The 12,462-nt window shown below is 39.3% G+C and overlaps 1 non-coding gene across 1 annotated transcript; it reads right to left on the bottom strand.

Moving 5' to 3' along the window:
* Positions 1-12,016: 12,016 nt before the first annotated feature.
* Positions 12,017-12,122, bottom strand: LOC125612546. Its single transcript, XR_007342966.1, has one exon. It is a non-coding gene; the product is annotated as a small nucleolar RNA U13 (small nucleolar RNA).
* Positions 12,123-12,462: the final 340 nt, after the last annotated feature.

The raw sequence follows: 12,462 nt of genomic DNA, 5'->3' as shown, positions 1-12,462 counted from the left end.
GTAGTAAAAATAAATAATAAACAAATAGGGGCTAGGAAGTGCCCTTGGTTGTAGTGGATTTCTGAGAGCTCATTGCTAAATGTGGTGGGAGTGTTGGAGTTGGGAAATCAACATTTTACAACTAGTACAATAAAGACTAGTTCAGGCACAAAGTATCAGTGGGTACTAAATCTAGGAGAAAATTTTAATGAAGGCTATTGTCAGAAAGTGTATCTCCAGAGCTTGCTAATTATTACATGGGAAAAATCATGATTATATAACAAAAAAATCAGACAACTCTTAGATTGAGTGATCCAAATTAACATCATTAGTGAGAGACAAGTGGGCATCAAGTGCCTCCAGATGTGATACCCTGAGAAGGACACATGTTCATCTGTTCAGTATTCAGAAAAGAACACAAACCTTCACGTAATCAAAAGGAAACATCAGGGAAACACAAAATGAGCTAAGAGAAGGGAGGGAGGGAGCTCAGGCTATATTCCTTCAAAAAGGCCAATGTCATATAAGAAATAGAAAGTTGTGGAACATTCCAAATTAAAGAAGCATGACATTTAAACCTTGAACCGAGACTGGATTCTCCTATCTTGGAGGGAGGAAATGCCATAAAAGGACAATGTTGGGTCAATTGATAAAATTGGAATACAAATTTGTCAAATGCAGATTTGTTAAAATATTGCATCAATGATAAATTTACTGAAGTTGACCTATTATATTATCCCTATTCTTAGGAAATAGATATAGAAAATTTAGGAATAAAGGACCACGATGCATAGTGTATATAAACCACTTCAAATTATTCAGAAAAGAAATTAGCTAAATAGATGATGGATGGGTGGGTGGATGGGTGGAGAGATGGAGAGAGGGATGGAGAGATAGGTTATTGAAGATACAGAAAGAAAGAGAAGAAGAAAGAAAGGAAGGAAGGAGATGATAAAGCAGATGGGCAAAATGTTAATAGTAGGCAAATTGGGGTAAGGAATTACAGGTTCATTTGTATTAGTTTTATATTTTATGTTGTTTATAAGTTTATGTGATTAATTCCAAATAAAAAGTTGTAAAAATTTGCACAGTTTCCATGACCATGTTTTATAATTGATTCATTTTTAGCAGCAGAATTCTCCAAAAGTGGAAGAGGCCCAGACCTCTCTTGCTCCTTCAGGTCCAAGGAGCTCTCACCTTCCACCTCGTCTTTTCTCTCTTTAGAGGGTAGGGGCAGAGACCCCTGAGGGAGCTTGGTTCATGCTCAGGCCCAGGAGAGATGGCCAGAGATTCAGAGGATATCATCCAGGTTTGGTAAATTGGATTTTACTCAGGAATTTGTAAAGTTCTTCAGTTGAAATAGCGTTAACTTAGGATTCTCACACATGACCAGGCACCTCCTCACTGTCCCGTTCCTCTCTCCTTTCTCTGTTCCCTCTCCTTGACAAAGTCTCCACATCGTTCATTGACCACTTAAAGGATGCTGACCCCTGTGGTTCTGTCACTAGCCCAAGTCTCTTCTCTGAACGCTGACCCTTATGTCCAACTATCTCCCTGTACTAAAGCCAGACCCTGTTCCCTAAATATCTGAACAAGCCATTCACTTCTTCCCATCTCTGTGTCAACACCAAAGGGAACTTCCAGCTGTCCCCACTCACCCTACATCCATTGTTTTCAAAATGGAAATTTTCATCTACAGACAGAATCTAAAAGCTTCAACAAGGTCTACAAACACTTGCCTGGCCTACCCCTGAGAGAGCATCTCACATCCCTTCACCATAGTTCTCCAGGTCCCAGCTGCAGACTGCATTCCAGTGCCTTCTGTTGGTGTTGCCCCTTGTCGCCATGGCATCTTTGCGAATCTAGAAGATTCTCCTCCTCACCCATCCCCTCACCTAGCCAACCTCTACTCACCCTTCAACTCTAAGCTGACCTCTCTTCCTTGGTGCTTGGCTTTCTCTCCTCACTAGTTAACTGGCATAAATTACAGCATTGTAGCTGTTGGTTGATTCAATAAAAGAAAGTTCTGTAGGAAAAGACATGGATTTAGAAGTGGGGGACTGCACAAAGAATACGGGGTGGTAGAAACAATTTTTACTCACAAACTTTTGTCACCAAATGATCTTTCCCTAGACAGACCAGTTCCTCAACTCTCCAGATACCAACTGGATGTCCCTCAATTCAACTCAAATCTATCACTAATTACTTGAACTTGGCATAGATGCTGCACACTAAGGGCTCAGTAACACAAGACTGCCCCCCACCGCCACTTCAGACAGCACTCTTAAGCCCTGGGTTCCATTCTTCTGCTGACCAGCTAAAAATCAGGGGTTCTCATGATTGCCTCCTTAGGCCTGATATTTTGCTGGAATGGATCACAGAACTCAAAAAAGCACCTCATTTACTATTATGAGTTTATTATAAAGGTTTCATCACATAGGCATGATTGATCAAACTATTGGCCATCAGTGATTGAACTCAATCTTCAGATTCTCTCTCCCCAGGGAGGAGGTCAGGGTGGTGAGGCTGAAAGTTCCAACCCTTCTACAACCAGCCCCATCTGGAAGCTATGGTGAAGCCCCTCAGTCAAAACTCATCTCATGAGCTGGGGCACCTACAGGCACTAATTAATTAAACAATCTGCCAAAACCATGACCAAACATATCTTTTCTATTATTACAGAGAGTCAGGGAGAAATGGCCTCCCCAAACCAGGCATAAGATGAACTTTCCAGCTGGGGTCGGTCCATTCCTCTCCTCCCCAAAGCTTCCCAACCAAACCTCTCTTAAAAGGATGAAATGAGCAACTAACCCCAAAGGACTTTAGAACCAGGACAAGAAGTAAACTGTGGGTCCTACCAGCCTGGGTCCATCTGGTGGGCTTTCTATGGTCGTGATGTTATACAGGGCCATTCAGGTGCCACAAGGCCAGGAAGGAAGCAGGTGAGGGCAGCATGGGAAGACCTGAAAGTGGCTGTTTGGACCCAAGTACGAGGGGGCACACATAGAGGGTCCAGGAACCAGAGGATGGAGCCCTGGTGGAATTTCAGATTTCAGAAGGACCTTAGAAATCCATCAAGCTTTAGCTCACCATTCCTCAGAGTATGTCAGATTCATCTCCCAAAGATGGCTGTGACAATCTCTCCCTTCCCTGGGCTCTTCTTAAAAAGTGTCTCTGACACTCAGACCTAAGTCATAGGAGGTGTCAAAGCTTCTGCCTAGATCTCTTAGAACACTTCCCTTGGAGCCCTGACCTACCCTGTGAGAAGTCTGGCTACCCCTGAGGCTGCAAGCCAGAAGGTGCTCACACAGGTCACCTGTAGGTGCCCCAGCTCACAGTCTGAGCTTACGTCCCAACAGCTGCCAGGATCAACTGCTGGGCATGAGAGTGAAGATGTCTCCAGCCACAGAGGCCCTAAATAGCAAGGAGTAAAGCAAGTTATCCCTCTGTGTCCCGAGCTTCTCTGATCCACAGAATTCATGAGCCTAATGAAAGGACTGCTTTGTGTCACTAAGTTCTGAGGTATTTTATTGTGCGGCAAAAGTGATAGGAACTCACAATATGTTAATTGATATTATAAAAAAAAGCAGGGGGGGAGGTTCTTCATAATTAAATATTTTGGGAAGTGCTTAGTGACACAAATTCTAAGTGGGACAGGATTGTAAATTACTATGGACTCCTCCAAACCTTTAATATACCATGCACACGGAGAATCTCGGAAGAGATAATGGTAGTTGGTGTTCCCTAGACATTTTCCCAAGGGTTATCATGCTGCAAGATATGGATGGTCCAGCCCTAGCTTTATGGTGAAGTCATATGAGGTCCAGAAAGGTTCAGAGACCTGCTGAACACACCAAGCCAGAGCCAGAACTCGGGTTGCCTGGGCCTGGCTCAGGGTGGCCCCACAGGCTGTGCAGACTCCAGCAGAAGTGTCCAGTGGCTCAGTCCTCCTGCTTCTCTGCCTGTTCCTTCAGTCTCTCCTGTGGTGGGGCCTCTCTCTCTGCCGCCCTCATCTCCTTTACCTGCTTCCTCACCTCTTCTCTCTTTAAGGCTGTCCTCCACAGGCAGCTGGAGAGACAGGAAAGGGGAGGGAGGAGAGGCAGGAGTGGGTAACACCCCCCACGTCTTGCCACCCCACACTCCCCACCCCTCAACACACCACAAGCACGCACCACGTACACCACACGTACACACACAGTGCACACAGACACCTCACACACACGGCCACCTCCAGGGTCGACCTCCGCCCCTCACAGCTGGGTCTGCCTCTGGGAAAGCTGCTTCCCCACCTTGAACGCTGCCTGTTGTCCCATCCTCCCAAGCAGCTCTCTCCTCCTCCTCCTCCCCTGGCCCTGGCTGGAAGAGGAACACAGCCCTCCCTTGTCCCTCCTCCTGATATTTCCAGTAAAAGCACCTCGAACACAAGCTCGCTGCCACAGCCCTAATTATGTGTGAAATCTTTTTTTTTTTTTTTTTTTAAGCTTGAAACCAAAGCAAACAAGGGCACACAGAGGAGCCCATTCTCCACAGCCCAGAAGGAGCAGGCCTGACTGCTGCCGGGTTACCTCAGGCCTGCACAGGGGCCCGCCTAGGTTTCGCAAGCTGCCTGCCCGCCCAGCCAAGGTGCCTCCCAGGCCTGACCAGGAAAGCTGTCCACCCCTCAGAGGAAAGAGTGGGTGTCAGTTGGTCCCGCATCTTCTGCCCAGGATTACAGGAGCTTCACCCATGCCTGGCATACTGTGTGGCTGCAGGAAGTTGCCACCTTGAAAAAAATTAGGATTCTCAGGAATAATTGCCACAGGGCGCTTTCCCCAGGAGACAAAGAACATTCTCCATCAGATCATTTTCCACCTCTGGGTTATTTTTTTTTAAACTAATCATAATGTATTATTTTATTGTATTTTAGGGTTTCGAGTACAGGAAAGTTGACTCCCATCAAGTTTCCTGCTCTCTCATTTCCATCTCTTCCCCTTCCCACAACTTCACTCCCTCTCCACTGACAACTGCTTTGGAATATGTTTAACAGGCATTCTTTACAGCTCTGTGCCTTTGAAGAGATAGTGTTCTGGGGGGTACAAGTGATTTTATTTTCATTGCTAGAGAGTCACTCTATTTACAACTTTTCATCTTGGCACTGTTTGGAAGATGCATCGGTTGTATCTGTGTTCTATATAGACTACCTCATAATAGTCCAGCAAGTTCCACCAATGCATTGATCCATTTGCATAGTGATGAGTACCTGAGTTGTCTCCAACTCCTTGCTATCACAAATAATATAATAACAAACATCTGTGTGTGTATCCTTTGATGAATCTTTGCTTGAAAGTCTTGGGCTTATATGCCCCAGATTTGGTTTGCTGACTAGTAGCTCACTTGGCCTCACTGGTGGATTGGTTTCCAGAATGCCTGAAACCTTCATCGTTCATGAGGGTCTTACAGCACTCTATATTATCCAACTTTCTAATGATTGCCAATCTTTGAAGTATAAAATGGTGGCTTTTGTTGTTCATTTAAATGTTTTCTTATATGTATTGAGATAAAATGTCCCTTCAAACAGTTTCTAGTCATTCAGGTTTCACTTTCTGTAAATTTCCCCATTATATTGGCTCTTGGTTTTTCCAAGTTTAAACACACACCTGCTGGAATTGTGATGGGGAGTTGCATTAGCTATAGATTAAAGGACAGTTGACATCATTAAAGTAAATCATTCATCAGAATTATGATCTTCTACTGAAATACAGTGCAAGCCACATGTGATTTTAAGAAATTCTCAATAGACACATATGGCTACTTGCTATGGATAGATAGCACAGGTCTATCTTTTCATTTATTCTCATACTCACTTAAGAACTTAATTTTATTTATGGAAATCTCAATAATCATTTTGGTTAAAATTTTTGTTACTTGCAAATAAATGCTTTCATATTTTCTGGCTAGTTTTCCCACACTATAGAATTGTTATTGATTTTTTCAAGTTAAATCTGGAAAATTAGTTAAACTCTCTCATTAGTACCAGTTTTGTAGGTACTCTTGAGTTTTTACCTAATTGCTCTTTTTATCTATAAGTAATAACAATTTTATTTCTTCCCTTATTCCATTATTTATTTTTCTTGTCTTATTGCATTGGTGACACTCCAAATGTTGTTGTTACATAACAAGTATCTTTGCCTTATTTCTAACTTTAGAAGAAATGCTGCTAAAGTTTCTCTTTCACTGTTATATTTTTGGTAGATAACTTTTATCGAGACAGTTCTCGTGTATTCTTAATTTCCTAAGAATTAACAATATCATAGGGCTGGGGCTGTAGCTCTTGCCTCTGGGGCAGAGCACTTGCCTCTCATGTTCTGGGTTTGATCTTCAGCACCATATAAAATAAATAAATAAAGATATTGCTTCCATCTACAACTACAAATTTTTTTTTTTTTTAGAGAGAGAATTTTAATATTTATTTTCTAGTTTTCAGCGGACACAACATCTTTGTTTGTATGTGGTGCTGAGGATCGAACCCGGGCCGCATGCATGCCAGGCGAGCGCGCTACCGCTTGAGCCACATCCCCAGCCCGCACAAAAAATAAAATAAAATATCATAAATAAATGTTCACTTTATCTAAAACTACTTCTATATTTATTGAGTAGATTAGAATTGCCTCTACCTTTGGTGTGCTTTTTTCTCTTTTTATATATTGATATGGTTAATTGCATAGACCTTTTTTTTTCTTTTTCTGATATTAAACTTTTCTTGCATTCCTTGGATAAACCTGACTTGATCATCATGTTTTATTTTTTAAAAAAATAACCATTTCAATTAGTTCAAGTGCTCTCTTATTTTGGATTTTCACATTTATATTCATAAATTTTTTTAAAAAGTCTATAATATTCTTTCCATGTGGTATCCTTTATCAATTTTTGACTCAAGATTATGCTAGTCTCAAAATCATTTTATTTATTTCATTCCTACTTCTTGAAAAAATTGTATAATATGATTATCTTTCTTTTAAAACTGTGATATAATCATCTTGTCCTAGGGACTTTTGAGGGAAGAAAGTCTTTGATTACTATTTTAATTTTTTATGTTTATTGATCTATGCAAGCTTTCTATATAGTTTTTCAGTAGCAATGTATCCAGGAAACTTCCACTTGTGTCTCATGAGTCAGAACCATGGGTCCTACAGTCACTCCCCTTGTAATGGAGATTAAGAAAGTAACAGTGTACTATTTCAATCTCTATAGAGAAAAGCAACAAGGAAGAAAGAAGTGGAAATAATACTGGCATCTACCACAGTCTCTAGACAACATATGATTTGATCTTGTTCTGTCTTTGTTTATAATCCAATCAATGAGTTTAACTCATTTACATTTATTTAATTTCTAGTATATTAGGACAATTTCAACCATCTTATTTTGTGTTGACTATATTTATGATATAAAATTTTCTCTCTCTTTTCTACTTTCTACGCATGAATCAGATTGACTTCTATCGGACTGAAAGTGTATGTTCTCTTTTTATTCTTCTATTCTTCTACCATTGCTTCCCCTAACTTTTTGAGAACCATACTTAACTTTCATGATTAATGTCTTTCCATTAGCACTCACTCACTTCTTGCTGGTCTCTACATCCCCTCCACATCACCCCCTCCCTGTCATGCTGGTATCACTTAGAATTGACTCATGATGGTCATAAGTCTTTTTTAAAATTTAGTGTTTCTCTTAGAGGATAATAAATCTTTCTAACTTATTTACAAATCATTTCTCATGCCTCTTTGCTTCCTCCTATTGAGCAACCTGATGTCAATGTAATCCTTGTATTTGTACATGATCTGCTTTTTCTTTCTGTAAACATTCAGAATTTCCCCCTGTGTTGAGTGTTCTGAGAACTCTATGTTATGTGTCCTGCTTGAGTGTTTGTTTTGAGTCCATCTGTCCCATCTTGTATTCTGTCAACTTTTCAAATCCAAGTTCTTTCCTCTCTTTCTTTAATTCTATGAAATTCTTAGTAACTGTTTCCTCTTGTTCATATGATTTTTTTTCTATCTGGCATTCTTATTTATAAATAAGCTCTACTAAGAGTCAAGCATTTTTCCAGGGGACAGGATTACAGCATGAAGCAAAACAAAACCATTATGGAAAATTAACACCAATACTCCTCAAATTATTCCATGAAATAGAAAGGGTGAGAACCCTTACAAACTCATTCTATGAGGCCAATATCACCCTAAACATTGGATATGAAATGGGAAAGGAAGACAGGAGTTAATGAAAATTCAAGGTCATGAGGTGGCTACAACCATTTCAGGCACTGATATCATCTCTTACATTTCTCTCTTAAGGGGTAAGAAAGTTTCCCAGAAACTGTCCAGCAGGATTCTCTTCCTGTTCCACTGGCCAGAATTGTGCCACATGACTGCCTACATCAATCACTGGCAACAGGACTAACTGATCTTAGACCAGTAGTTTTCAAAGAATAACCCAGAGACTCCTGTTAGCAGGTATGAGATAAAAATTAATAATAACAGCAAAACATTATTTGCCTTTTTCATGCTCATTTTTTCACGAGTTGACAATGGAGTTTTCCAGAGGCTGCATGATATTGATTATGTCATTGCTTGGACAGCTCAACATAGACTTGTGTATTGTTGTACTTTCTGTAATTCTGTAAGGGAAGTAAGTTTAGAGATTAACTCAGTTTGTTCTCAGTACTTCTACTGTGCTCTTAATAGCTAAAGTTAGACTTATATATGGATAACAAGTTAGATGTAGACTAACTTCTAACTTAGAAGCTAGACTGTGTGTGTGTGTGTATGTGTGTGTTTGTGTGTGTGCGTGTGCTGGGAATTGAACCCAGGGGTGTTTTACCGCTGAGTTACATCTCCGTCCTTTTTATTTTTTATTTTGAGACTCACTTGCTAAGTTGCCCAGGCTGGCCTCAAACTATCCAACTGTCTCAGCCTCCCAAGTAGCTGGGATTTCAGGTGTGTAACACCATGCCCAGCTTAGACTCGCTAATAATTTATAACCTCATTATCATTCAATAAACCACAACTTTGAAATCCCAGATTGTTCCTTGCACTTATAGAAACTCAAGAAACACAACTTGTAATCTTGTTTTGAAATATTACTTATTTTTTAAAAAAATTTTATTTTTTAGTTGTAGTTGGAAAAAAAAAACCAATATCTTTATTTTATTTATTTATTTTTATGTGGTGCTGAGGATCAAACCCAGGGCCTCACATATGCTAGGTGAGCACTCTACTACTGAGCCACAACCCCAGCCCCAGAAATATTATTTCTTAAATGTTCAAAAGCTTTTCTGGATTTTTAAATTGTATCTACACCCCCAAATTTTAATATTTTATTCTGAAATTTTATATTTAACATATATTTATTTATTCATTTATTTATTTATTACAAATTGTTAACTTAAAAACAATGATTAGAAGACATTTTCTCAACCTATCACCAAACCACCTAAATCCAAAGATACTGGAAAAGTGAAAAAGATATATCACAGAGTTTTCTGACTTATGGAAAAGATGAAGCTACTCTGAATAAATTGGGACAAACTGTAAAAAAAAAAAAAGCAAAAATATAATGCAAGCAATCCACCCTCAACTTAATAAGTATCATCATCTTGTTTTGTCTTATTCATTAGAATATTTCTGAAGAGCACCATGGTGCCAAGGGCCCAGCCTAGGGAGGCAGCTACAGCAGTTAGGCACAAAATTTAATGGGAAATCATTCTAAGCTCTGTGTAAGTGCATGGTCAGCAGAGTGAATGCTTCCTTAAATCTTGTACCCTAAGCACCTTACTTTCTGCACCACACCTAATGGGCCATTTAAGTTAGAGGATCATTTTCAGACCGATTTAAAGAAAAAGGAATTAAATGTTTTAACCATAAATGTTATAAGCTTTTAAAAAGTCAAAAATAGTTTCTTACAGCTTTTCAAGCTAGAAATAAAAAGTCACAGAGCATTTTACAGAGTAAGTAATCAAACTGCATTAGCAGAGAGACTAATAAAATCTTATATAGTTGATACTGCTGAATGCCAGCTGAACCAAAACTCAGTAAAAAAAAAAATAATAATAACAGCACTGTCACTTCACAATGTTAAATTTGTCAAATTAAAGCAATTTGTCAAATTAAAGATTGAGCTGCAGGAGCTGAGGTTGTGGTTCAGCGGTAGAGCACTCTCGTCACTGACACGTGTGCAGCCCTGGGTTCGAACCTCAGAACCACATAAAAATAAATAAATAAAATGCAGGTATTCAATGTAGTTGTTCCAACTACAACTAAAAAATAAATATTTTTTTAAAAGATTGAGCTGCAAACATGAAGACTAAGATAATGTCTCACTTTTGCCTTATAAATGGATGGATGTCTCTGGATCAGCTGCTTTGCTTATATTTGTCCCTATATTAGCCAACTTTCTGTTACTGTAACAAAATACCTGAAATAAATACTTTCTAAAGATCAATGGTTTATTTTGGCTTACAGTTCTGGAGCTCCCAGTCCAAGATCTGGTGGATCCACTGCTTTCCTGGGAGTTGGGGCAGCACATCATGGAAAGACATGTGATTCAGCAAAGCTGCTCATATCATGGCCAGGAAATGAAACAGAGAAGAGTAAGGGTGTGGGTCCCACTATTCCCTTCAAAGATGTGTCTCCAGTTCCCTGCAGACTTCCCACTAGGTTCCACCTCTTACAGGTTCCACCATCTCCTAACAGTCACACAGACTGGGGACCAAGCCTTTGGCACATGGACCTTTGGGGAAACATCCTAGATACAAACTAGAGCAGTCCCATATCAGCACTAACTAATCATCAAAAAAGCTCTTCTTTTCTGTGAGCACTTAACTATAAACACATGTGATGCTGAATTATGTAAAGTGTTGAAGACTTTTTGGAATCTTATGGTTTACCTGGAATAATGGTGTTTGATGATGAAAAAGCAATCAATGGAGGTTAAACTGCTTAGGGCTTAGCATTCAGACAATGGCAGATTGCACTCCTTGTCATTGTGTGTGACATTGCCACACATAAGCAAAAGCTAAAGAAGATGATCCTGTGTGAGGAAATGAAAAGCATGCATAAAGCATGAGATCACAAAGTGCATCTGTTGCATAAAGTTTAATGGTTAGCTAAAAACAAAGCACTTCTACAGTTGTTTGAATTGCAAGCTAAACTAGCTGCTTTTACCAGAGAGCATCATTTTTACACACACACACACACACAATTGACTAAAAGTTGTTATCCACACTCCACACTTGGATATTTAATAGAAATTTTCTTAAAAATAAACAAAGTGAACCTATCATTTCAAGGGAAAAAACTGACAGTGTTTGTGGCCAATAAGAAAATTAAAGCTTTCGAACAAAAATTTGAATTTTGGAAAACTTACATGTGATAGCTTCTTGTACCTTCACAGCTTCCCAATAAAGATTCTTGGCGGTGACATTAATAAACATGATTCTTTGTGTGTTGTATAATAAAATGGATCAGCATTTGAAAGATGTGCATGCTCAGCGAATCAACATTTTTCAAATGATCACAATGGATAGTAAATCCATCCAAAGTGCAATAGAAAATCCATCCACATCAACGGATTTTAATGTCTCAGGTTATATCATTTCAGACATCAAATTGCAACTAACTTTGAAGAAACTCCCAGGGCTGGGAATGTAGCTTAGTGGTCGAGCACTTGTATAGCATGCATAAGCCTTCCATCACCAGCACTGCCAAAAAAGAAAAAGGAAAAAAAGAAGCTACCACTTGTTGAGTTTATCATATCTATAATTTTCTGAAGAGGTTGTTAAAAGGGCTATCCTCTCCTTTACAACTGGATATTCTCACAAGATTTTTTGTGTTAGAAAATCTCTTATAAAAATAGGTTATTTAATTTAGCATATAATGGGGCTGGTGTTATTTTTCAATTAACTAATAATTTTTAATACTTAGATTTAATTTCTGATATAATAATATTGATTAACATGATACAAAACAAGAAAAGGCCTTTTGGGGAGAGTTCAATTTTTTCTTCACATCAGGTGGATAATATGCCCACATTGTAACAAGGTTTGAGGGAGGCACATCTCACAGGATGGTGTAAAAAAAAACCATGATCATATTTATGAACCACAAAAGGATCAAGGGGACTTCAATATTTGTTTGTATGTTTGTTTGTTTTGCAGTACTTGGAATTGCACCCAGAATCTTGCTCATGCTAGGCAAGAACTCTACCATTTCCCCAACCTGGGACTTTGGTTTTTAAGAGTGTCCTGAGAACAAAGGATTTGAGAACCACTGGCTTACGTCCAGTCAGGATTCACCCTCTGAGACCAAAGATGGGTCAACTTTCCCGTGAAGCCCATGGCTGCCTCAATGTAAAGCAAGCTTGAAAAATCTCCAGATTCTCCAAGGAATGAGTATGGGTAAGTAGTGAGCACTCTATTACACAGCACAGTGAATTCTGGCCTGGCCAGGGACT

This window comes from Marmota marmota, unplaced genomic scaffold (assembly GCF_001458135.2).
Source record: "Marmota marmota marmota unplaced genomic scaffold, marMar, whole genome shotgun sequence".
Lineage (NCBI taxonomy): Eukaryota > Metazoa > Chordata > Mammalia > Rodentia > Sciuridae > Marmota > Marmota marmota.
The sequence above is the reverse complement of the archived record's forward strand: the minus strand, read 5'-3'. Positions and strand labels throughout refer to the sequence as shown.